This window comes from Neopsephotus bourkii, unplaced genomic scaffold, assembly GCF_033783945.1.
Source record: "Neopsephotus bourkii isolate Nb327-2 ecotype Australia unplaced genomic scaffold, CSIRO-AGI_Nbou_v1 NB_450, whole genome shotgun sequence".
NCBI lineage: Eukaryota > Metazoa > Chordata > Aves > Psittaciformes > Psittacidae > Neopsephotus > Neopsephotus bourkii.
Window position 1 is genome coordinate 92806 of NW_026900952.1, and position 23637 is coordinate 116442.

Consider the following 23637-nt stretch of genomic DNA (forward strand, 5'->3'; position numbering starts at 1 on the left):
GCGCGCATGATGTAAGCATGTTGTATCACTATTGGCAGTAAAAACTGAAACAATATTTTATTGACTAGCTGTCAATGACAGAGCTTTATGAGAACAGAAATCAAGTCCCCTGTACTGCTCTTGGTCCCCTCAGGAGGCTGTGATGGAGTGCCAGAACTGAGTAATTTTGAAACTAAATATCTGTAAATGGGTTCTTTGTTCATTTAAAGGAGATAAAGGGAAGAGTATGGAGGTTTCTCTGGTGAATGTCATGGCTTTGTTGTGCAGCACAAAGACTGTGTTTGAATAAAGATGTAGGTACTTCTAACAAGATCTTTTCTAGCATACTAGTTTCTGTAGCACCCAATTTATAACCCTGAAGTTTGTATTAGCCCTTTGAGATTGCCTTCCATCTCTTCAGAGCTAACACTCTCCTCCATCTTAGAAGGTCTGTTAATGAGATGTTTCTTTCATTGATTACTAGGAGTTTCACACAGGTTGTACTGTTAGCAAAGACATATTTTCTTTAATGGTAAAACTGTTGATCTCTCTGCAAGGCAGCAGGCTGATCTATGTGCCAGGACATTGCAGGGATTGTTTTTTCTGCTGCAGAGCCTCAGACACTGGAAAAAGTAAGGGGGGCGGGGGGCGTAGACGGGGCGAGAAGAAAGCAGAGCAAACATGAGGAAATGTTTTATTTTTTATCATTGGAATGGGTCCTATAGTGGGATTTATTGTCACTGCCATGACTCAGTTTAGCTATGACAATTGGTGTCATCCAAGAATATGCTTTATTGACAGACTGAAATGGCTTTAGAGGGTAACTTTTTCTTCAGTATGATTTAAGACATCAGAATCTAGGTACAGCTTCATCTGGACTTTATTAATACTGAGAGGATGCAGCTTTATGCAGCAGGTGCTGGACAGCATAAGAACTCCTGTGGTGGTACTACAGATGCTTGGTTAAAGTCTTACTCCCCAGGGCATTTAATTCATCCCAGTCTTGCTGCTGCTCCTGGTGCTTCCTGCACCAAGATTTTGACTGTCGGAATCAACAAAGTTGGAAAAAAGGCTGTTTCAAAATGAGAGAGATACGGAGTAGGACAGAAATGCAGAAAAGTGGTTGGCCAAAACTCATACAGGTAACAGTGGCAAAGTTTAAGAAAAAAAGGGGCAGACCTAAGTCATCTTAATTAAGTGACTGTGCTGTAACAACCACAGCATCACCCATCCTCTGATTATGAAGCTTTTAAATAATTTTATTCATAACAGTGACAGATCTTCACTGTCATAGTGGAGATCTGTATCATAGGTCTTCTTCAAAAGACGAGTATGGGATTGCCTTTTGACTGTTACACAGGTTATTTTCTGAGAACTGTTGCAATCTTTGCTTTGCAGAAGAAGAACTTCCAGAAATGATTGCTGATTGCAGTGAGCTGCTGCTCTGGGCCTGCCATAGGGCAGCGGCTTGTGGAACATCTGCTGAAGTTTTGGTCAGACAGCTGCATAACACATTCTGCTGTGAAATCCTGCTGATACTTCACAGTGAGAACTTAGGTTACGCACTTGGTCTTAAGGGCCTAAAAATGACCCTCTGCAGTTAGATTAAATTCATTAAAGATTTAAGTGGGTTTGATTTTATATGATGACAGTAAAGTTGTCCAGCATGGGGGGAAAAATACTTCTGCTGACTTTCATAAAAACAGGATTCCTCTACAAGCGAAAGACCAACATAATCTCAAAGGATGGCTGCACAAAATCAGATGAGTCCAGATGCTTGGCCCAATTTCTACCCCTGGTCTTTGAACCAAGCCCACTGTGAGAGCTCCTGACTTCAATATATGTTGCGAATCGCTAAACCACACATGTCTTTTTGCAGAATAGATATGCTAAGACATCTTGGAACTAGAAAAATAATCGACACAACAAATCTTTTGGGGTCATTCATGAGGGAGAGTATGCCATGACAAAATTAATTCTGCAAACACAAAATATGAGGTATTATCAGTGGAAAAAAAAAAAAGGGAAAATACTCTTGGATGAAACATCTGGATACAGCTAACAAATAGAGAACAAATTATAGTGGCATAAACTTTTCCAGTCCTCCTGTGTCAGGGGAGCCAATTAAGATGAGAAAGGAGATGGCACCTATATTATATGTATATATATATTCATTTTTGGTGGTCTTTAAAAAAAAAACATGTGCTAAAGATAGTATATTTAATAGAAGTGGTTTAAAAATAAAACTATTTGTTTCACAATGAAATGTTAAGAAACTCTTTGTGACCACAATTATCAAATGTGATTTTTCTTGGCCCATGATAAGATTACATATCAATAATATTTTAATTTTCTTATCTGTAAATGTAACTTCCTTCATGCAGAGTGAGCGGTAGGAGTACAGGGTTATCCATTCTTCATATGAGTCTGTTTGTATTAAGAAGGGTTTTGTAATGCAGATGCTGATGATAGTAGCAATTAGTAGCAACTGGTGACAATGTGGCAATTCACAGTATCCTACCAATGTCAGACACATGATTTTTATCCTTTTCCCACTGAAATGGCCGAAAGAAGTCTTGGACTGCTGAAGTTTGAATCAACAGGAGGGTCAATCTGTCAGTTCAGAGTCATTTATATGAAAGGTTTAACCTGCAGAGTTAAAGATCATCCTTATTTCTGCATGGGAAAAAAGTTACATAGAGTCTTACTCTGGGATAGGCAATATGTTCCATATGTCTGATAGATCTTCAGCTTTATTTTAGAGCAAAGATTTGTTTGACAGATCAGAGAGTTTCAGTAGTGTTTCCCAAAGCTCTGCCTGTTAGATAGTGATGAAGGAGAGGACAGGTGGACTTCCTTAAAGATTTACCATAAAATTCCTCAGTCTTGGCTCTTTCTGGCCCCCTCCTTCCCCCATGGTATTTTGCTTACCACCTTGGGGAAGATCTTGTAAACTGTTTTCCTCTGCAGAACCCCAGTACTTGCTGCATAGTTTTTTGAAGGACATTTTTGACCACTGAAGAGGATTGCTTGAACCAACATGTTCCAGGAATAACTATCCTGAGAACAGTCTGCTGAGACCTCATGGGCAATTTCATTTACTGGAGGTGGAGCTTTCAAGCCCCTGGCAAATGCTGTCACAGATCTCAGTAGGGTCATTCTGCTGCTTTGATCAAGAGAAAACAATAAAATAATTATTCAGGAAAATATTTGAGAGCTTGAAACACTTTTTTTTTTGTACACCAGAGCCACAGCTTGGCAAACAATAAACAATGGGAAAGTTTGTCTCAGTAACACAACTTAGCAGAATAAAAAAGCTGGAATTCTTTCAACAAAGTATATTCTCTTCTTCTCAGATATTATGAAAACTGATGTCACTTGTAATTCCTCAGGAAAGAAAAAACCCCTCAGTTTGGAGTACATCAATGCAGTCTTTTTTCCCCCTGACTAATCTATAAAAAGACATTGTATATGAGTGTTATTTTCTCTGCCAGAAATGCATTCCTGGAACAAAATAAAGGCTCTTCTGTTGTTCAGTAATTTGGATAATAGTTTCGTCATGAAATTTCATAACATTTATTTACTACAACAAATTATTAGACCAAGTGGTTTCAGCAGTTGAAACTGGAATCCCCCTGCAGTAAGCTTTCTTACTGAATTAATTTGGTAAAGATTATGTCTAAAATAATTTCAAATGATATATTCATATGAGTAACGTAACATGGATATGAAATAAATCTGCAGAGCTCTGTGTATAAGGCAGAAGAAATATTAATGGGAGAGGCTTCAGCTGTGTAGATTCAGCTAAGCAAAACTTTCTCTTAGAATTATTGACAGCCCAGGTATTTCCAATTTGGATCAATTAGAATGCAGTAGTTGCAGCCAAAGGCACTTTTTCGCTTTATATTTGTAGTGTCTCAAGAGTTTCTCTTCCTGCAGAATGAGGATTCATATTTCTGAAAAGTCTTCTTGGACTGCTTTGAGGCAAACCCACACCTGAATTTACCAGCCAAGAAGAAGCAGCAGGGCAGGCTGCCTTACACTTATCTAAAGAGATCATAAGAACAGCAGCTGTGTGAAATCTTCCTCTTTATGCATGGACTTGCACATCTTTTGGTGTTGTAACTTGTGGTTATCCATGAGCGTGGCTTCTGTGCAACATCTCAACTGCATACCAGGCATAGCTGGTGGGCAGTGCTGGCTGTAGGAGCTCCAAGAGCAGGAGGGAAATGGCATTTTCCTGTAGCCCCGTGGTTAGTGCTATTTGTTAAGGCATAATAGAAGTGTATTTGAGGGGACTATTCCTCTCCTATGGTTTGGGAAGTATGCGAAAGAGAGGAAGAGATGCAGTTTGACTTATTGTGTAAAATGCGCTGTATAACATAAAGCTGAAGGGTCTGATACTAGCAAGGCTGACATCTTTTGAGTTGGAATCAGCAGTTACACAGCCAACCTTTGGGTGAAGCACATGTGACCCAGTTTGGGTGTATCTGCTGTAGCTGCTGTTCACAAGGATACTTTAACTTGGCCTTACCAGTCCTCAGTTGTATATAACCCACTGGGAAGATGGTGGTATAATGGGTAATGCTATGCCCTTTTGTCTTTCACAAAATCACAGAATGGTTGAAGCTGGAAGGGACCAACTGAGGTAATCTAATCCAAGCCCCCTGCTCAAGCCAGGTCACCTAGAGCACATTGCTTAGGATTGTGTCCAGACAGCTCTTCAGTATCTCCGGGGAAGGAGACTCCACAGCCTCTCTGGGCAACCAATTCCAGTGCTCAGTCAGCCTCACAGTAAATGTTTCTCATGTTCAGGTGGAACTTTCTGTGTTTTAGTTTATGCCTGTTGCCTCTTGTCCTATTGCCTGGCACCACTGAAAAGAGTCTGGCCCCATCCTCTTGACACCTTCCCTTCAGATACTTAGACACATTGATCAGATCCCTCCTGAGCCTTCTCTTCTTTAGGCTGAACAGGCCCAGCTCCCTGAGCCTTTCCTCACATGAGAGGTGCTCCAGACCCTTAATCACTCTAGTAGCCCTTTGCTGGACTTGCTTCAGGAGGTCCACATCTCTCCTGTACTGGGGAGCCCAGAACTGGGTACAGTACTCCAGGTGAGGCCCCATGAGGGCTGAGTAGATAGCGAGGATCACTTCCCTTGACCTGCTGACGGTGCGCTTCCTAATGCAGCCTGGAATACCATTGGCCACAAGGGAAGGTGCATTGCTCTCTTGTGGGCAGCTTGCTGTCCACCAGGACCCTCACATCCTTCTCCACAGAGATACTTTCCAGAAGGTCAGCCACCAGCCTGTACTGATGCATGGAGTTATTCCTTCCAAGTTGCAGGACCTTGTGCTTTCCTTTGTTGAGTTCCAAAAGGTTCCTCTCTGTCCATCTCTCCAGCCTGCCTAGATTCTCCTGAATCTCTCACAGCTCTCTGGGGTATGTATCAGCCACTCCTCCCAGTTTTGTATCGTCAGCAAACTTGCGGAGGAGGCACTCTATCCCTCCATGCAAGACATGGATCAATCAAACAATGGTAGACCCAGTATTGACCCCCGGGGGACACCACTAGTTACTGGTGTCTGCTAGGTACCAGTGCCACTAGTACTGATGTCCAGCTAGACCCTGTGCCACTGACCACAACACAACCCTCTGAGATCTGCCATTCAGCCAGTTCTCAATCCACCTCATAGTCCACTCATCCAGCCTGTACTGCCTGAGTTTGTCTATGAGGATGTAATGGGAAACAGTGTTCAAAGCCTTGCAGAACTACAGGTGGACATCATCCACTGCTGTCCCCTCATCTATTCATCCAGTTGTCCGTCATAGAAGGCAGTCAGGTTTGTTATGTATGATTTCCTTTTGGCAAATCCATGCTGACTACTTCTAATCACCTTCTTGTCATCCATGTGCAACTACTTGCACTTTACTCATACAATCACAAGGAAATCAATCAGAGCTCATCCTGTCTCTCACTCTAGTTAAGTTACTGGCTGGGCTTAAACCACAACAGTATCACTCAAGAAAAGTGCCTCTGCACTGTAATGAAGAGCAAGCTAGATTTAGTCCAACTGTGGTTTTCCAAATATCTAATGCAACCTATAGCTAGAAATATTAAGAGTATCATCACATATCTTTCACAATGACACTTTTTTTTTGGCTAGAAGCATAACTGATTTCAAAGTTATTGGAGGATGAATGTATTATTTCAAGTTTGTTTGGTTTTGTTAAGAAAGGTTTTGCATGATTCTCATGTAGGCATATTTACCATAGTTCTTGTTTCTCTGTTAGTTCAATAATATTGTCCCCAAAAGAATTTACCTTTTTCCTTAAATCAGATCTTGATTTTCAGTAATTTCATGCAGGCGTTTCATCTCTATGAATGTCTTTTAGGCCTTAGCAGGCCCTGCGGGGCTGAGCAAAACCAGGTCCTTTTGCACTCACATCTTCCCGTTGACATCAGTGGCTGTTGGTGCTTGAAACAGAATTTCTCCACTGAGTCCCAAAAGTAGGTTAGACTATTATTTTTCACAAACTTCCTTGGAGAGAGTTTCAGATGTGCAAATCCCAGTGAACTGTTATCTCAGTGAAATGTCATAGAGACATCAGACAGACGGAGATGACTCCCTTTGCTTCCTCTTGGAAATTGGAAGACGATCTGTAGTGTCAGGAGCGGTCAGAGTGCATGTGTAAAGTGTGACTGTGCATCTTGCTTGGTACACTTTATAGAGTTTCTTCTGGGACAAGATGTTCTTTTACCTTGCCATTCCTAGGCAATTACAATATGAAATAAAAAGGAATATTATCTAAATAGGGCGCCTTTGTAATTTTGTACGTAATATTCTGCATAGAAAGAATGATGTACTGACCATACTTCTGCCACAGAGGGATGATAGACAGTTTATAATCCTTCCCAGACTGAGGCACCAGATACGAATCTGGCCTGAGCAGGCAGCTGTATTGCTTTCATCTTGCTGGTGGGGTATTTACTGAACAAATGCTTTTTATATATATTTAATATGATGCAAGTTAAGATTTTAAGGAAAAAGACACAATAACTAAGAATTTTACTTCCACTTCCGTGAGATTTCTGTTAAATCATGTCTGTAGTCTAATTGCAGTGTAAATCACTGGAAAACATTGGAGATTTTTAAATGGGCTTTAAATCTCATCCTTGATACCCAGGAAAGCCTCAGTCACTTAGGCCCACATCCTATTTTTGTGGCTGTACAGAATCTAGAGAATAGAGGAGAAATAAACTTTTGCATATGATTTGCATAGTGAGTCATTTTGCACAGATAAAATGACGTAATGAAAGATCTCTTTTGTCAGTCATAGAGAGCTGCAGCTTTTTAATTTCCAGAATTGTTAGTCACCTGGGCTTGCAAAAACACCATTTGGCTGTGTAAACCTGCTGGTCCAAATACCCTCACTGCAATGAAAATTCCCTTGCTGCAGTGAAGGTACTTGTGCTGTGATGCCCCCTATTCCGTCAGTCTCATTTTCCCGTGGCTTCAAAAGAATATTGTCCTCTTGGTACCAACTTGTAATTTCCTATCTATCTAACAAGTAAATGTCAGAGCCAGTGGGGGTTACAGACCTGAAAAATAATATTCAAAAGGAAGGCCCATGATGTTGCAATGTCTAGGGTCTTCCTTTTGCCGGTTACAATGGGCACATGAACACCTGGCAATAGAAATTCATTCTGTTTCACAGTTCTGCATATAATTGTAATGGGGCATCAGTCTACTTTTATTTGTTGTTTTTTAAAATGATGGATGGGTGTGATCAGTTAAACAGCATCTTCTCCCAACCCTCCTGCAACACAAAACCCAGAAAGCCCTTTAAAATAATTTTTCGTAATTGAACCCCATCAGCTTTGATGCATTTTCCAACTGCCTGTAAAAACAGAGCACAAAACCGTTATTAATACATTAAATGCTGACTGATTGTACTGGGTGAAGTAGCAGTCAGCTGAAGGTTGCTCTAGCTGTTCTTATTGAGAGCTTTTGAGTAATGAGACCTTTGAAAGAAGATCTGATCTTTTCCTGCAGGGTGCCTGAACCAGACATTGAGATGTTTCGTTAATCAGTCCTTTCACCTCCATCATGGACTCCTATGCCCTGTAGTACAGTGTAGCAAATAAGATTTTTTTTCCTTCAGTGCCTTTAAAAATAGATTTTGCTGCAGTTGGAGAAGTTATTTTGCAGTTTAATTTGCATAGTCAGAGGCTGTTCATTAGCACAGCTTCCTATGACATTAGTTTATTCTGCATGTAGTTCAGTTACATTAAGGAAAATCGCAGCAGTAAATATCTTATTCGGTATACAGGTTTTTGTAATCACTCCTTGACAACATCTGTCAAAACAATATGGGAAAATCCTGGCTTGCTTTGTCATTACAGAATGCGACTGTTTGTTTATTCAATAGAAGAAATAAAGCATATTGAGAGGAGGCCAGAAGAGTCAGACTGAGTCAGTTACTGGGACTTCCAGCTACAGGATATTTTGCATCCAGCATTTCCCATCAATAATAAACAATCTTTATGGGAACCATCGAATGATAAGAATGATATCATGAATTGAGAGCTAGGCTATATATTTTTTGATCTGTTGTATGCTGTAGTTTACATTAGGGTCAATCTCGAGACTGGAAAGACGCAGGCTCTGTGTCACAGCATTGCAAATAAATGTTTGCCAGCTATGTGAGATACCGTCAATAATTCATCACTGTAGTTCTTCCAAGATGGTCTGTTGATGCAAACTGTCAGAGCACATGGAAATAATATGAGCATTTATGTGATTTACAGATCTACAAAATAGCAAATAACTAGAAATTTCTTCAACTGTCAGTACATGTAGGCTCTTGAATGTCAGAAATCGTGTGACAGTTGCAGCATGTGTAAATCATGGTCATCTGTTTAAAGTGTTCTCTAAGTACATGTAGTCCATTTCCAATATCTGATTGACAGATTGTATTTTATGTAATTGTGCATTTTCTTTTTTTTATTAACTCTTTAATCCCTGGAGATGCTCAGTTACAGTAGTATAACTTGATGAATAGAATTGCTAGAGCTCAAACCACAAGTGTTTCCCTGCCATGCAATTTCGCTTGGGCCTATGGGTTTTTTTAGTAATTTGGGTCTTTGGCAACATGCTGGAAATTGTGTTGCACAAAGTAGTTTGTAAAATTTTTGCTTCTGCTCTTGTTCAGTCAGAAACTTAGGAATCATAGAATCATAGAACGGTTAGGGTTGGAAAGGACCTTAAGATCATCAAGTTCCAACCCCCCTGCCATGGGCAGGGACACCTCACACTAAACCATGTCACCCAAGGCTCTGTCCAGCCTGGCCTGGAACACTGCCAAGGATGGAGCATTTACCACTTCTCTGGCCAACGCATTCCAGTGCCTCATCTCCCTCACAGTAATGAACTTTTTCCTTATATTCAACCCAAGCTTCCCCTGTTTAAATTTAAACCTATTCCCCTTGTCTTATCGCTGCAGACCCTTTTGAAGATTTCCTCTCCAGCACCACTGTAGGCCCCCTTTGGATACTGAAAGGCTGCTATGAGGTCTCCATGAAGCCTTCTCTTATCCAGGCTGAACACCCCCAGCTTTCCCAGCCTGTCTTCATATGGGATGTGCTCCAGTCCCCTGATCATCCTCGTGGCCCTCTTCTGGACTTGTTCCAACAGTTCCATGTCCTTCTTATGTTGAGGATACCAGAACTGTACACAGTACTCCCAAGTACTCATATAAATGGTGACTCAGATGGTAATTTATTTTTGTGTCTTGACAAAATTCAGGTGAGAGGCATTCTTTGATTGCAGCTACATGAGTAAGTGCCAGTAGCGATGGGAGAAGCTTCCTCATGTTTCAGCTGAATTCCCATCTTTGTACCAGCTTCAGTCCCAGAGCTGCTCAGGTCTGTATGGTGCAACAGAGCAGTGCGCTAAAGCAAACTGAAGCTGTTCCCACTTGTCCGAAACTTTCACTTCTGTAAACTGATCTTTTAGTTGCATATATTCTTGAACCAGCTCAACATATATGAGCCCCTGCATACAACTAGCCTGTGAATGTGTGATTGGGAACATAATGTATTCACACTGAAAGGAGTGAGGATCACTGGGGAATTTTTTGGTTTTTTTTTTTTTTTTTGTTTTGTTTTGTTTTACCTCTGGCATAGTGTGAAGGTAGAGATGAGCTTAATTTGTCTTTCTAGCACCAGTACAGGCACCAAGTGCTATGGAGGCAAAGGACCTATCCCTTGAACTGGAAACCTGTGTGTTATAAGGTTACTTATAGGCTTGTATAATATACTTATCCTTATAGGGATACTTTGCATCTTGAAGCATTTTAAAAGTGCAGCATTTCTACAGTGAGGGTGGTTCCATTCTTCCTAGGAGTATGTCTGCTGGGTGTGATCATTCATACTTAAACAGGAATGAAGAAAGAGAAATGGGAATAAGGGGCAATCTCTGGCATTCAGTTAAGGAAGGAGAGAAGATGATACATTGGGTTGCCCCATGTTTTCATCTCTTCTCCCATATAATCCCATGAAAGCACTTTTATAGTGATTAGGTGAGTGACTGGATGCTGTAGGTATTGGATAGATTTGTGACAGTACATAGGTGTACAAGACTTTAAAGCACATCTGTGCAAAAAAATTGCCTACTATAATCCTTTTTGGTGGATATTGGTGGGGTTGTAATGCCAATGCACTTGGCCCAGTACAGAAGATAAACTTTGATTTCTGTATGGGAAAAGTTTAATAGCTTTACCTCTTTTATTGCACTAGGGAATAAAAACAATAAAACTGATGTGGAAGAGTTTGGGGTGTTTTGTGCAAACACAGGACACCTCACTGTGCTGAATGATGTGCAGTGGAAGATAACACGGCAGCCTTTTTCCTGGTAACCCACCTGGATGTAACTTCATTTTAATATAGGATAGCTGTGGCTGAGTGTGCCAGTCCATCTCTACCCCTCCATTTCCCATGGGGTTCTCTTCCTCCTCTTCTTTTCGCTGTGTTCTGTGACAGTTTGGCCACAGGGTGATTTCGCTCAGTGTAAGTAAGTGTAAGTGTATATATGTCTACAGAGAGATAGATTTTGTGTGCATGAGCAGCAGGGATGATTTCCATCTGGGACCTCAGCTGAGTCACCCTTCATCTGTGTGACAGGACACAGGAGAGGAGACACGAGGACTTAGGGAGACGGACCATCACTGCTGGCAGCTCTCCGTGTACCGTTAGGCCCAGGGTAGTGCAAAAGTGTGACGAGTGACTGCGGATATGTGAAACCATTGCCGTGCATCACTGTTGCTGTGGTTTTGTCCTGAAGCAAACCTGGGTTTCTATGCCCTCTGTTTGTTTAGTGTGCCACAATTAAAATGTTTTCCTCCTGTTCCCTGGAAGCTGGGAGATTTGCCATCTGAGATGGGACTGCACCATAGGGATCAGCCACAAGCAGGGTGTGACTCAACCCTGTGGGTTTGAGCCTTCCTGGGGAATGCTCTGTGTGGACTGCTCCTCCTTTGGCAGTGCTGGGCACGGTGCAGCTTGAGGTACAGGTACCCAAATCCTGCAAAAGGTAACAGGTTCCCATTGACGTCAATGGGCTTTGGATCAGGTTTTTAATCAGGGTATTAAATATATAGGCATGAGGCAGTTTCTGAATGGCTGTAGCACACACGATAATGGAGCAAGCTCTGTTGCCCCATGGAGCAACCTTGCCTAGCTGTGATATCTAATGGCATCTACTGAAACTTTCAGTTGCAGCTCAAGTGTTTTTGAAAGGAGGGAGATTTCACCTAAGCAAATGTGCAAATACATGCCCTTAGGGAAGCTCTACTAAATAAATCCATTATTCTGTTTTTCAGTTAAACTTACTGCAGTCTGTTAATATCTTGTTTTTAAATATATTTTAGATACATAGGAAAGAAATATAGCTTTCCATTTGGGATTACTGAAGGGGAAGTAGTAGGGCTGAAGGCAAAATCTTTTGGGCCACTTTGGGAAGAGTGGTAAAAAACCCCAAGAACTGCACTTTAATATTTATTTAAAAGCTGGTGTTCTCAGTGAAGCTGCCTCTAGGAAATGCTGGTATTTCATTTCATTGTTGTACTAAGATTAACAGAATTTCTGAGCTGTTGTCTCAAGCTTTATACAGGCTGGAGGTTTATGTTCTGCTTGATTTTTGTTAAATCTTCCTTCCAGGCATAAGGCATAGAAACTTCTAATTAAAGCTTAAGTTCTAGAGCAAGGAGTAAGTGTTCTGGTAAGATGCAAACACTTGGTCATTGTGTAATTCCCAGGAAGGAAGTAAAGGTTGCCATAAAGTTGGTGCACAGCTGAGGTGGCTGGTTAGGGAGTTCGAGCACCCACGCATACTCGGAAGATATTCCAGGTGAACATCCATCTCTGGGAAGTGCCTCTGCTGCTGCCTTCATCCCAGCACCTGAGTTGTTTTCCTCAAAAATATTTCCTGAATGTGAGGGCAACTATTTTCCATAGGTACCCATAGAAAATCATAGAATCATAGAATGGTTTTAGTTGGAAGGGACCTTGAAAATGAATACTTCATAGTTGGAAGAAGTGCCATTAAGCATTTCAAGGTGTGTTCTGGGCATTTTGTGGAGAAGCCAGGAACTATCTGCTACTCAGCCAGGACAGGAACTGTGGAATAGCAGAGGGAGGTGCAGGAGGGTTGGCATAGGACATATGCTGTTTCTTCTCTCTTTTGGTGTTGTTTCGAGCAGATGGTTTTCTAGTTCATAGCACCAGACAACACTACTATTCCCCGCGGAAGCAGAGGCATGCCTGTAATTACATAAGGCATGATCTTACCCTTATTTTGAGCAAATTAATATTGTGCTGGCCTGAGCAGCTTGAGAGGCAGGCCTTTGTTGTGAGGGGGTCACAAGTGCCTGATGTGAGACAGCCCCACTCCAGCATGCTGCCCTGCCTTACCCACAGCCTCATGCAGCATGGGAGATCTCATCCCAAGCAGCTGCTCGTGTAACGAGCAGTTGTGGTTTCAGATTCTGACACCAGACATTACTGAACAAAACCAGTGCTGGAGGGATGAGCTAGTGAAGCAGTGAGCTGAAGTCAATCTCCCTATGAGGTCTGATTCTCCACTCAATTAAGGAGGAATTATGGCTGAGTCAGGGCTATAGGAATAGCTAAACTCAAAATTCTTCCTTCTCTTTCTTGAAAACTGATGATAACATTTTAGTGATTATTTTAGTAACTGTACTGAGAGCCTAAATATGCAGAATAATGTACGAGATGTGTATAAGACATATGAAGCCTTCAAGGGACTTGATGGACACTGTCACTGGCTGAGTTTGTCATTCTAAGTGATAAAATCAAATGGCTGCTTATGTATTTAAAAAATTGTGGCTGCAGGGAAAATATTGGAGCAATGAGGACATTCTCACTAACTTGGAGATTAGAGAAGCCTCTTTGGCAGGAAGAAAATGTAGTTCGCCTATAGCACCTGCATATACTTGCATGTCTGTGATCTAGTTTTTACAGCCTGTGGTGTCTATTCCCTCCTGATATATTTGCAAAATTCATATGATGTTCTTCTGGAAGTTCTGATGGGTGGAGAAGAAATACAGCGCTTAGTACAAACAGTTCCTTCTGAATGCTGCATTCCTACAGTTATCTGTCATTTATAAAAATGCAATTCAACAACCTATTTTTAGTACAGTTTCTGATAGTAGTAATTAAATATATTTTAAAAAATCATAACATATAATATTAAACCAAATCCTGCCATCATACTTACAATTTCTAGTACATTGTCCCCATTAAGCTACAGTGGCATTTACTTTATCTTGCCAACTGTCTGGTCACTGGATCTTTCTGAGGAGAGGAGGTGGGGAGAGGAGAAAAGACACCACACTCACTTGCATCCATTTTCATTATACTTTAATAACAGTGTTTCAGCTTAGTCCTGGTTGTAAATACCTGTTTGGGAATGCATCTGGGTATTTTAACCCAGTCTGAACCTGTTCAGAGTGTGATGGCCAGGATTCTAAGTTTGATGGAAACCTCCACATATGTTAGGTAGCAGCAAGAAACCACAGGTAGTGAACAGCCCTATTGGATCCAGCGAAGATGCCAACATTTAATTCAGGGGGTTCCTAGTGCTGCACATGGGGGGGGGGGGGGAAGAAAAAAGTGAACTGTAAAGTTAAGTATTATCTTATCACTTGCCCAGAATTCTAAATAATCAGAGCAGACTTTTCATGAACAAGATAAAGTTCAGGAATCACTGTAGGCATTTCAAGCATTCATAAACGGACTTTTTTCAGGCGAGAGTGGTAACCCTGGAGGTCTGGCTAGGTAAATAACTATAATTATGTTCTTAATCTGTAATGCTTTATAAATACTATTTTTCCTTAGTATCATTTTATGTAAAAGCTTCTGAAATGCATAACAGTAAATCAGTACAAAATAGTTACTCTACACCAATTCTCTGTACAGATATTTCTAATACCCTCTGCATGGTAAGATTACACACTGACAATTGTGCTGTCCCATCTTTGCAGCAAAACTTTCATGGAAACTAGCCCAAAGACTGTCTAGCTCAATAAAATTACTCTAATTTGGGTCATTACGCTAAAGTGTAATGCTGACCCTGCAATGAGAAAATGTCTTTTATAGTAGATAGGATTTTTAATACAGTGGAATACGTAAGTTTCCTATGGATAAGAATGACTTTTATTGCTTATATTGATATTGGTTTAGGTAATTATAGTTAGATTATATCATGAAAGCACACAACAGCATTACAGTTCTGGCTGAAATCTGGATACTTTGAAATCCTTTGAGTGGCAGAAAGTCCTAGGTATTAATTGGGCCTCATTACAGAAACAAAAAGAGCTCTTGGTATGTCCTAAGGCTGCATAACAATGTTTTCCATCTGTTTAAAGACATGTGCCAAAGTTAGAGCATTGTAGAAATCACTCATGTCCAAGCTTCTGGAATGTTTGAAAGAGCTCTGAAGGGAAGTTGCTGATATTGTAGACAATGAACAGAATGGGCCTTACTTAAAACTCTTAGAAAATATGCATTTAACTGTGGCATCATGCAAACAATACCAATAGTACCCACTCAGAGAGTATGATACAGTTCTGCATGCTGGAAACTACTGTGTCTGTAATGGAGGGGTAAAAAAGCAACCACAGGGCAGGGGAGACATCAGAGAAGCTGTTCCAGGTGTCTGTGATAGCTGACCTCTTGGTCAATGCACAAGACTTGGTCCAAGTCATTCAGCAAAGCAATCTAGAACATGAAGTAGGGCAAGAATATCTGGGTTAAAACTGTAAAGGTTTTATATTTTAAGGATGTACTAAATATACTAAGTGGTTCTGGCTAGTGACAGCTAATCCCTTTAATTAATACATATAACCATGACTATATGAAAGCTAAGTGCATGCCACTCAGCCTTTGAAAGCATGTTGGAGTTGCTCAGCTGAATTGCTAAGATTGTGTTTGAAATCAAGGGAAGGTGGAGCAGCCCTAGCAGTGCTGGTTAGTATGCACTTAAGTTTCTTCATCTTTAGCAGGTATAAAAAGGCAGTTAACTGGCCTGAGCCCTCGCCATTCGTTTGATCAAGAAGCAAGGGTGAGTCTTGCTTCATGTTGCCACAGACCATTTAAAAGTTGGTGCTCATCCTCAGAGCTGCTTTTATTCTTTCAGCTAAGAATGGCGGTTTAGGATGAATCAATGAGTTCGCACCATGACTGGAAAAGCCTTTTAAGTTTGGGACTTAAACTGTGGAGATAAAGCATTTTCCTGCTTTCTCTTTCTGAAAGCAAAATAAATACTTTTGATACTTCTGGTGTTCATACAGCAGTGTCATGCAGAGATAACTGAGCTGACTCTGAACCTGCTTGCTGGGCTGGAGCAGGACTGTAACCACATTTGCACAGAGCTCTGTTTAAGGGTATTCCCTGTTTTGTGCTCCACACAGAGGAGCTAACATGGCCATGTTTCTTCCCAGAATGAAAGTAACTTATTCAAAGCTGCTTCAAACATCCCTGCAAGTTATTGCACAACACCATGCAAGTGTCACCTAGAACCAGTCTCCTGCACTTCTGTGCACTTTCCATGGTCACATATGCTGGCACAAAGGGAATGGAAAATGCAGCTACATTGACTTACTAGTATGCTACAGGACCTTATCACATTTAATTCCAGATGAATAAAAGTTTATCACAGTTCTGCTGTTCTCTGTTAGTCGTGTTTGTGTTTATAGTAACATCACGAAGCAAAATTTGCAAGGATGCATTGATGGATTTGAGAAAAGTTCCATGCAAAATATGAGACCAAAAGTTGGACAGGTTTTTTCTGTAGGCCTAATTCACACAGAAGTCAGCAGCATGATTGCATTTCTATCTTGCAGTTGTTTCTCTTAGCCATAGATTCCCATTAAAACAGCTTTTTGACAACAAAATTATTCAGGTTTTTTTTTTTTTTAATGTGTGGCGTTAAGTAAGCTGGGTGGCAAATTGTCTTCTTGAACAGATTGACTTGTTTTACCTGTGGGGAAGGAACAGCTGAACAGCTAGGAGGGAAATCTGCCAGTTCAGAAAATTTATTGTAACTTAATGTATCAGAGACAGAATTGTTTGGTTTTGAACGCTAGTTTGGCTTTCATGCTTTTAATCTAACAGAAGTCTTTATCATACCATTTGAAATTATCCTCAGGGGTTGAGGATATCACTGAAACTTGCAAAATTAATTGATACTTATTCTGTTGTTCACTGTGTTTATATGATTACAAGATGAGTTTTTCCTCTTTATAGCATGTAATAAAATCTTCAGTACTGTAGTAGAGAAGCAGTGTGATAAACCAGAACAGCCTTTCTTTGACACACCTGCCCTTTTCTATCCAAACAGAATGGAGGGTTTTTTCCTTGCAGGAAGACTAAGAAAACTTTCTCCTCACAAAAATATTTCTGGGCTGTTTCCTCATCCTTTTTGCAAAGACACACTTTGGTCTCCTTCCCTGGAAGGTGTCTAGCTAGCTGTTATGAGTTGTTATATTTCACGGATTTAAAGTAATCATATTGTTGAAATCCTAGTGTGTGTACAGTTTATTACTGCTTTCTACAACAACCCAGGATTTTTCAAGGATAGCAGAGAGAGGCCTGAGGACTTGCATTGAGATGCTTTCAGCTGAGACTTTACGGTACTGTCCAGGGCTTTGACAGTATTGAGAGCAGTAATTCCTACACTGTAATTTGTTGGCGGTAACCCATTTGGGCTTTAAGCTTACCACCTGATTATTTAACCTGTGACATGGATCAACTTTCAGTGGATCTTAGGGGTGTTAAATAACCAGAACACTGGCAATGCATTTCAGATAGACTCCTGTTGATAATAGTAAAATGGGATGCTTTTATGAACTTGTATGTCACAATATGGAATTATATGGTATTAAGATGATGCATGTCGTTGCAGCTTTTATTTAATAAGTCATTTGCTGGTTCCTCCCTGTCCTGCTTTGAAGATGGAATTGAAAGACCCAAAGAGAACTTTAAATGATACTAAAATATCTCAAACAATTTTAGGATTATTGTTGTCTTATAGCCTTTGGGACAGGGTGGTGCTGAGTGCCAATTTTGGTCACTGATTGGCTACACATGGCCTGGGTTTAGTCAGCTGTATTGGTTTCACAGGCAGCATTTTGGCCAGAGACCAGAGCCACTTGTGGGTGTGTGTGCTTTGGCAAATAGAGTGGATGATGGGACTGATCAGGTTGTTACTAAGTCCTCATCAAGGGATTAATGAAACATTTAAGGGTAAATAGTGGGGAAGGTTTGTTCTCTCCTCACGATCTCTGAGGCAGGAAAAAGAATTGGCCTGTTTATGTGTTTCCCTATTTTGGTGAAGGCAGAAATAACAGTAGTTGTACCCCACACAAAGAGCTTCATAGAGCAAGCATGGGAAAAACAAGGAGTAAAAGTCTGGCAAGGGAGAATGTAGTGCCTGAGTCAGTGCATTTTTTATTTTTTCTCCACAAGCAGCAATACATCAGGAAAAAGGAGGAAGGATATCTATCACAGAGAGACAGATTATCATCTGGAGGGGAAAGGTGGGGATGGGTTTACAAATGGCTGAGAGCTAGATGGCAGCTTTTCATCTTTGTGGTATCCCTTTAATATTGTGTTATAACATTTGGTGTTAGGAGTGCTGTGTACTCACTTGTTTGAGGAAACTACTTGGAACTGCTTGTTATATTGTGGATTTGCATAATATGTTTAAAATCAATTTAAGTACAATTTAATACAGATTTATGTAATCTTCTCTGAAGAATTTTTTCTCTTTAATAAGCTGATGTGCTGTTACCTCTGTGCCACGCAGAGTAAGGCTAAACCTTCCAGCCAGATTCTTATCTCCATCTGGTGCATACACATGGGAGGACAGTTTACAAAGCCATCTGAAATAAATAAGTTGCATTACTTATTTAAAATCATAGATTTGCTCTGTTTGATCTGATTGTTATCTCCTGTAACAATGCAGAAGCTAGGAAATACCTTGAATGAGGAATGAAGAAAGTTATTTTAGTGCTTGCTCTCACTCTGGGAAGATGCCCCTTTATTTGGTGCGTAAGGGTGTCAGGATGGAGCAGGACAAGGTGAAGAATTGAGTCAAGAGTGCAAGGCTGTATTGATGGCTGTCTCTGGGCAAGAATCTCTGCTCTGACATGTACAAAAATGTAACTGATTGCTCTAATCCAAAGGCCAGTTCATTGATTAAAAAGGAAAATGGGCTTTCCTCCAGGAGGGCAGCAGAAAACAAACAGCTAGGCTAAAAAACAAGACTATTTAACCATCTGAAAGAGCATGGAGCCATCACAGCTGCTGCAGAACCTGTCACGACTTGGCTGCCAAGAAGCCAGATGCTTGCATCAGAGGAATGTGTGTTTCACAAGCCGATACCTCTGCTTTCTGACACACAGCAACATGTCCAAAAAGGCAGGAGGAGAGTGCAAATTAGTCATCCCTCCCATTAGGTGCTAACCTTGCCAGAACACTGACACTGGTAGAAATACATGTTTTCATCAGAAATAGGTTATGGAAATAACCTTCTCTTCTTAATAGAGACCACTTTCAATAACCAGCTGGGGACCACTGACCATATGTGAAGTTAAACACCGCATAACTGATTTAATGATTGGATCCCCTGGAATCTAAATTTGTGGAGGCTTACCCATGTGATTAAGGATATACAAAAAGCCCTTGAATATACATTGCTTTGGGGCCTGCTCCATAATCCACTAGTACCACTGATTTCAATTAACTCTGGGTAAGGTCACCAGTGGCTGAATCAATTGCCTGATTCCAGAAACAACAGGAAAGGCAAAGAAGGAATAATGGCTAAATCCATGGAATTAATGAGAGCCAGTTCTATGTACTTATATCTAGTAATCACATTTAAAATGTTTCTTGAGTTCTCTTGTAAGTCAGAAACACAGCTTCTGCCTATCTCTTCCAGTTTCAAGTGGAACACTCAGAACAGACTTTGTATGATTTGTTTAATATTGTATTTTACAATGAGGCAATATATAGTGAAAACCATTGTCCTTTAAAGACATCCCATCAATTTTCTCCAATGAATGCTTTTCACAAATGCTACTGAAGCAAAAATTATGGAACTGAAAAAGATTTAGAAATAGAATGCAAATCACTGCTATGGCTGGAAAAATCATATATGTTCATTTTAGTTCTTAGTGCATCTAAAAGGCCAGATACAGCATTTTGTTTTAGCCATTCTTTTTCTTACATGTCAGAATAGGGTATCAAGACTTCATCCTCATGCTTAAAGACAGGGTTTCCCACAGTATAGGATGTCAGAGTAAATATTTCTGTATAAATGTCCTCTTTCAGGAGGTAGAATATAATCATTTTAGTGACAGGTACCAGAAAGCACACTGGTCATTACAGAAAGCTGCCCAGAAGGTTATGGAAGGGGGATCATGGCAGTGCCATGCATCAAGCATGACTCAGAAGGACAAACCAGACTGATAATAACCTATGACCCTGTATGTAGCAGAATGGCTGATCAGAACACAGTTATTGTTATGCATTATTTGATGTTTTCTCTGAAGTGTAAATTCATAAGTGTGTCAGAGGAAAGTGTTATTATTTGTTCAAGGAGTAAAACCTGCCTTTGCGAAAGTCCTTTCCCCTACTCTTTACATGCAGGGGAGGTTAAAAGCTTCGAAAAATAACCTAGTAAGGTTAAAAACCAAAGTGTCTCCATGATCAAAAGCTCACCAGCCTGATCAACCCACCTCAACTAAGGTCGTTTTTGACAATGAGTATCTTATGAGATTCATACACTGCCCCCATATGCTTCCTTCTATTTTCTTCACATATTTTAACTTGTATATCCTCTCTGCCAGCTACCCCAGTCTCAGGAGTTTACTGTGCTAACTTGTGATTATCCCACATGCTTGTAGGTGTTTGTTTTGTAACACATTCTTATCTGTGTTGGTAAAAATGAGAATAATAGTAATTTTCAAATAGCATTTTGCTCTTTAGTACCCTGGTGTCATTCAGGAGAAATTTCTGTGATATTTTAGGAACCAGTTCAGGACTCCTAACCATGTGCAGCTTCAAGGAGAGTGAATTCTGCAGCCTATGATTTATTTTACTATTTTTTAAATTTACCCTTCATTGATCTGAGTATTTATTGTGGGCTACAGATATGACAGCTAGGGATTCTGTTCTGCTCTACTCTACTCTGTGCTGTGCTATTCTTTTCAAATAAATATTTTGGTATTTTAATGTCCTATAATTTAGTCCTTCTAGACTAAACTGCTCTTCACCCTGCCAGCTTATCTGTCCTTGTCCCAGGAGTAGTATCAGAGGGTAAAACATAGCTTTTATGTGGCCTGCAGGTTCACCGTCTAAAGCTGTACTGAATCACACTGACTTGCAGAAGAATTAGACATTCCTCAGGGCAAATACTCTTACCCATTACCACCTCCCTTTCAGCTTGTTGGGCTGTGAGGCTGATCACCTTGTGCCACAGCTTTATGGGTCTGTAATGAGAGAGTGGACCCAAAGGCCCTTGAGTCTTGTACTGCGAAGAAGCTAACACATACATAGAGCATGTGTGACTGCAGTTACTTCTGCAGTGCTTCAGGAAAAGTTCTGTGTAGTTTAGATGACTTAATTCCATCCAGTTATGTGTTTTCTGAGAAGATCAGACATTTGTTTTTGCTTCTTCAATGAGGAGGAACTTTCTAAGTTAATAATAAAGAAAAATCAAACATGGCCAGTGAACCTAAAGAGTATGGATTTTGTGTTAGTATGAGACATGGGGTCTTTAACTGACCCTGGCTATACTGCAGTAGGTTAATTGACATGCTTTACTAATATCTTTCTGTACTTAGATCAGTTTGTTATGTCTCATCTTACCTGTCTTCCCATTGGAGGTGAAGTGGTATGAAGCTGAATTTATTTTTTCGGATGGGTAACTCAGGTCAGCCTATTGTGCATCAGTCTGGGAGCAGCTACTGCAGCTCATGACTGGAACATCTTTATCTTTTCACTCAGCCTATAGCTAGGCAAGGACTGAATTCTGTTGTGAATTTTGCTCTAACAAAAGCTGTGACATTCCTTCCAGAAATAAGCTACATCTGCAGAGCCAGTAGCTGTATCGTATGATGACTTAGAATAGAAATTAGATGGATAAGTGCACTGACAGGTGAGCTAATGGGCACTCCCTTAATAAGGGCTGTAATTTGAAGAATGCAGAATCTGTTTGTCTACCCTCATGGGAAATCTCCCCTTGGAAAGAATAACTTGCTGATTAAACCTGCGAATCTCAGTATTTATTCCATTGCATGTTTATTTCTACAAGATCCACCAGTTCTAAAAGGATCGAGGTAGAACTTGCTTAGATGGAAATCTGCAAAAAATTGCTTTTGGCCAATTGAAATCAATTCATCTGCAGTGCTGCCTGACCAGGGAGATGTGAGCAGTGTGTCTGCTATCCTGCTCTTGCTCACCTAGGTGTGCTTAGCCTGGACATGCATTAACATTCTCTAGAAAGTTCAGTGAGTACTAAATTTTACTAAATAATACAAATTCTTCCTGGGAACAGACTGCATTTTTCATAGAATCATTGTAGAATCATAGAACGGTTTGGTTTGGAAGGTATCTTAAAGCTCATCCAGTTCCGAGCCCCTGCCATGGGCAGGGACAACTTCCACTAGACCAGGTTGCTTAAAGCCCTGTCCAATGTGGCCTTGAACGCTTCCAGGGATGGGGCAGCCACAACCTCTCTGGGCAACCTGTTCCGGCACCTCACCACCCTCAAGCCTTAAGGCTTGTCGTTTTGTGTTTCATTAAACATTTTGCTTTTTCCCTTAAATCAGTTTTTTTCTTATTTTATGAATCTATACACTTTTGTTTCTTCTGTGTGTGTCTGCATTACTGTCATGGAAAAAAACAGTTTTGTTTTCAATAGAGTTGGAGTGTAACCTGTGTTTTGCAATTTTATAAGTACTTCCAAAGGCAGGTAAAAAAATGAATCTTATCCTTGGTCTGAGGAAGCACACTGTAAATCGACATCAGGTTTAAACAAAATCTAACTCTTCTGAAGATCTTGTGCATGGGCGTGTTCAGCTGGAATGAGCTGAAGCTTTATGGAGCTGTATGTGTGAGCACACAGCCTCTTTTGAGTTTGCTTAAATGTAGTAGCTATACTATGGCACTTGAGCTGGAGCGAAAGCTGTATGTTTTGAAGTTCATGTTATTGAATATTATGTATTAGTATTTATTACTCCCATAGCCCACTTCATCTTCAAAGCATTTTGAAGACTTCCTGGATCAAACTAGTAAGCTCTCAATGAGCAAAATATAAATCCTTGGTGGGTTTATATCTTGCAATGGAAGAGGAACACAGCCCTGTATGTTTGAGTCAGGGTGATAAATATAACTTGTTGTTACACAGCATGATGTTTCTTGTGTGCTACAAGCTGATTAGCCACAGGAATAAATGGAGGTGGATTTATAACAGATCTCCTTCAAAAGCACCAACTTATGTTTTAGAAGCAGCAAGCAACAGAGGTAGTGATTGCCTATGTATGCAGTTCCAGCAAGTTCAGTGGCACTATGTCAGCATGGTATTGCTGCCACTCAGGGCAAGCACCAAGAAAATCTGTCATTTAGGTCACACAGGTTTTTTTAATGGCACTGTTGCAGGCAAAAGTAAGATTTTAGTTGATGCTGACTGTTATTGTTCTGGTGTATCATTGCATCTAGCTTGATTTACATCAGCTGAGGATCTGACCCAAAATTGATTTGCTGTCTATAAATACAGGCAGAGTGGGGGTTGTTGCTTTTATATGAAGCAATTGTGGTAGAAACTTGGCCTCAGCTCATCACTGAGTTTTGGTCGTTTTGGTGTTTGTGGGACATGCAGTCTAGGGTATTTGGATATGAGTAGCCAGGTGTTTCTCAATACTGAAGCTGTTCATGTGGAAGTGTGCACAGATAACAGAGCTCATCCTGTCCCAACTCCTAGTGGTGCCCCTACAGCATCTGAAGTTCTTATTTGAAAGGACTGACTTCTGAGAAATCAAGGCACAGAGTATCAGCCCTTCTCTTTCAGCAGGAA

The 23637-nt window shown here is 40.5% G+C and overlaps 1 protein-coding gene across 5 annotated transcripts in view; it reads left to right on the forward strand.

The window, feature by feature from the left end:
• NCKAP5 (NCK associated protein 5) overlaps window positions 1–23637 on the forward strand; it is a 496578-nt gene that overhangs the window by 68915 nt on the left and 404026 nt on the right. For all 5 annotated transcript variants that reach the window (XM_061349572.1, XM_061349575.1, XM_061349574.1 and 2 more), the window contains exon 2: window positions 11357–11452. The gene's annotated coding sequence lies outside the window, so the exon portion shown is untranslated. The remainder of the gene's footprint in view (window positions 1–11356; window positions 11453–23637) is intronic.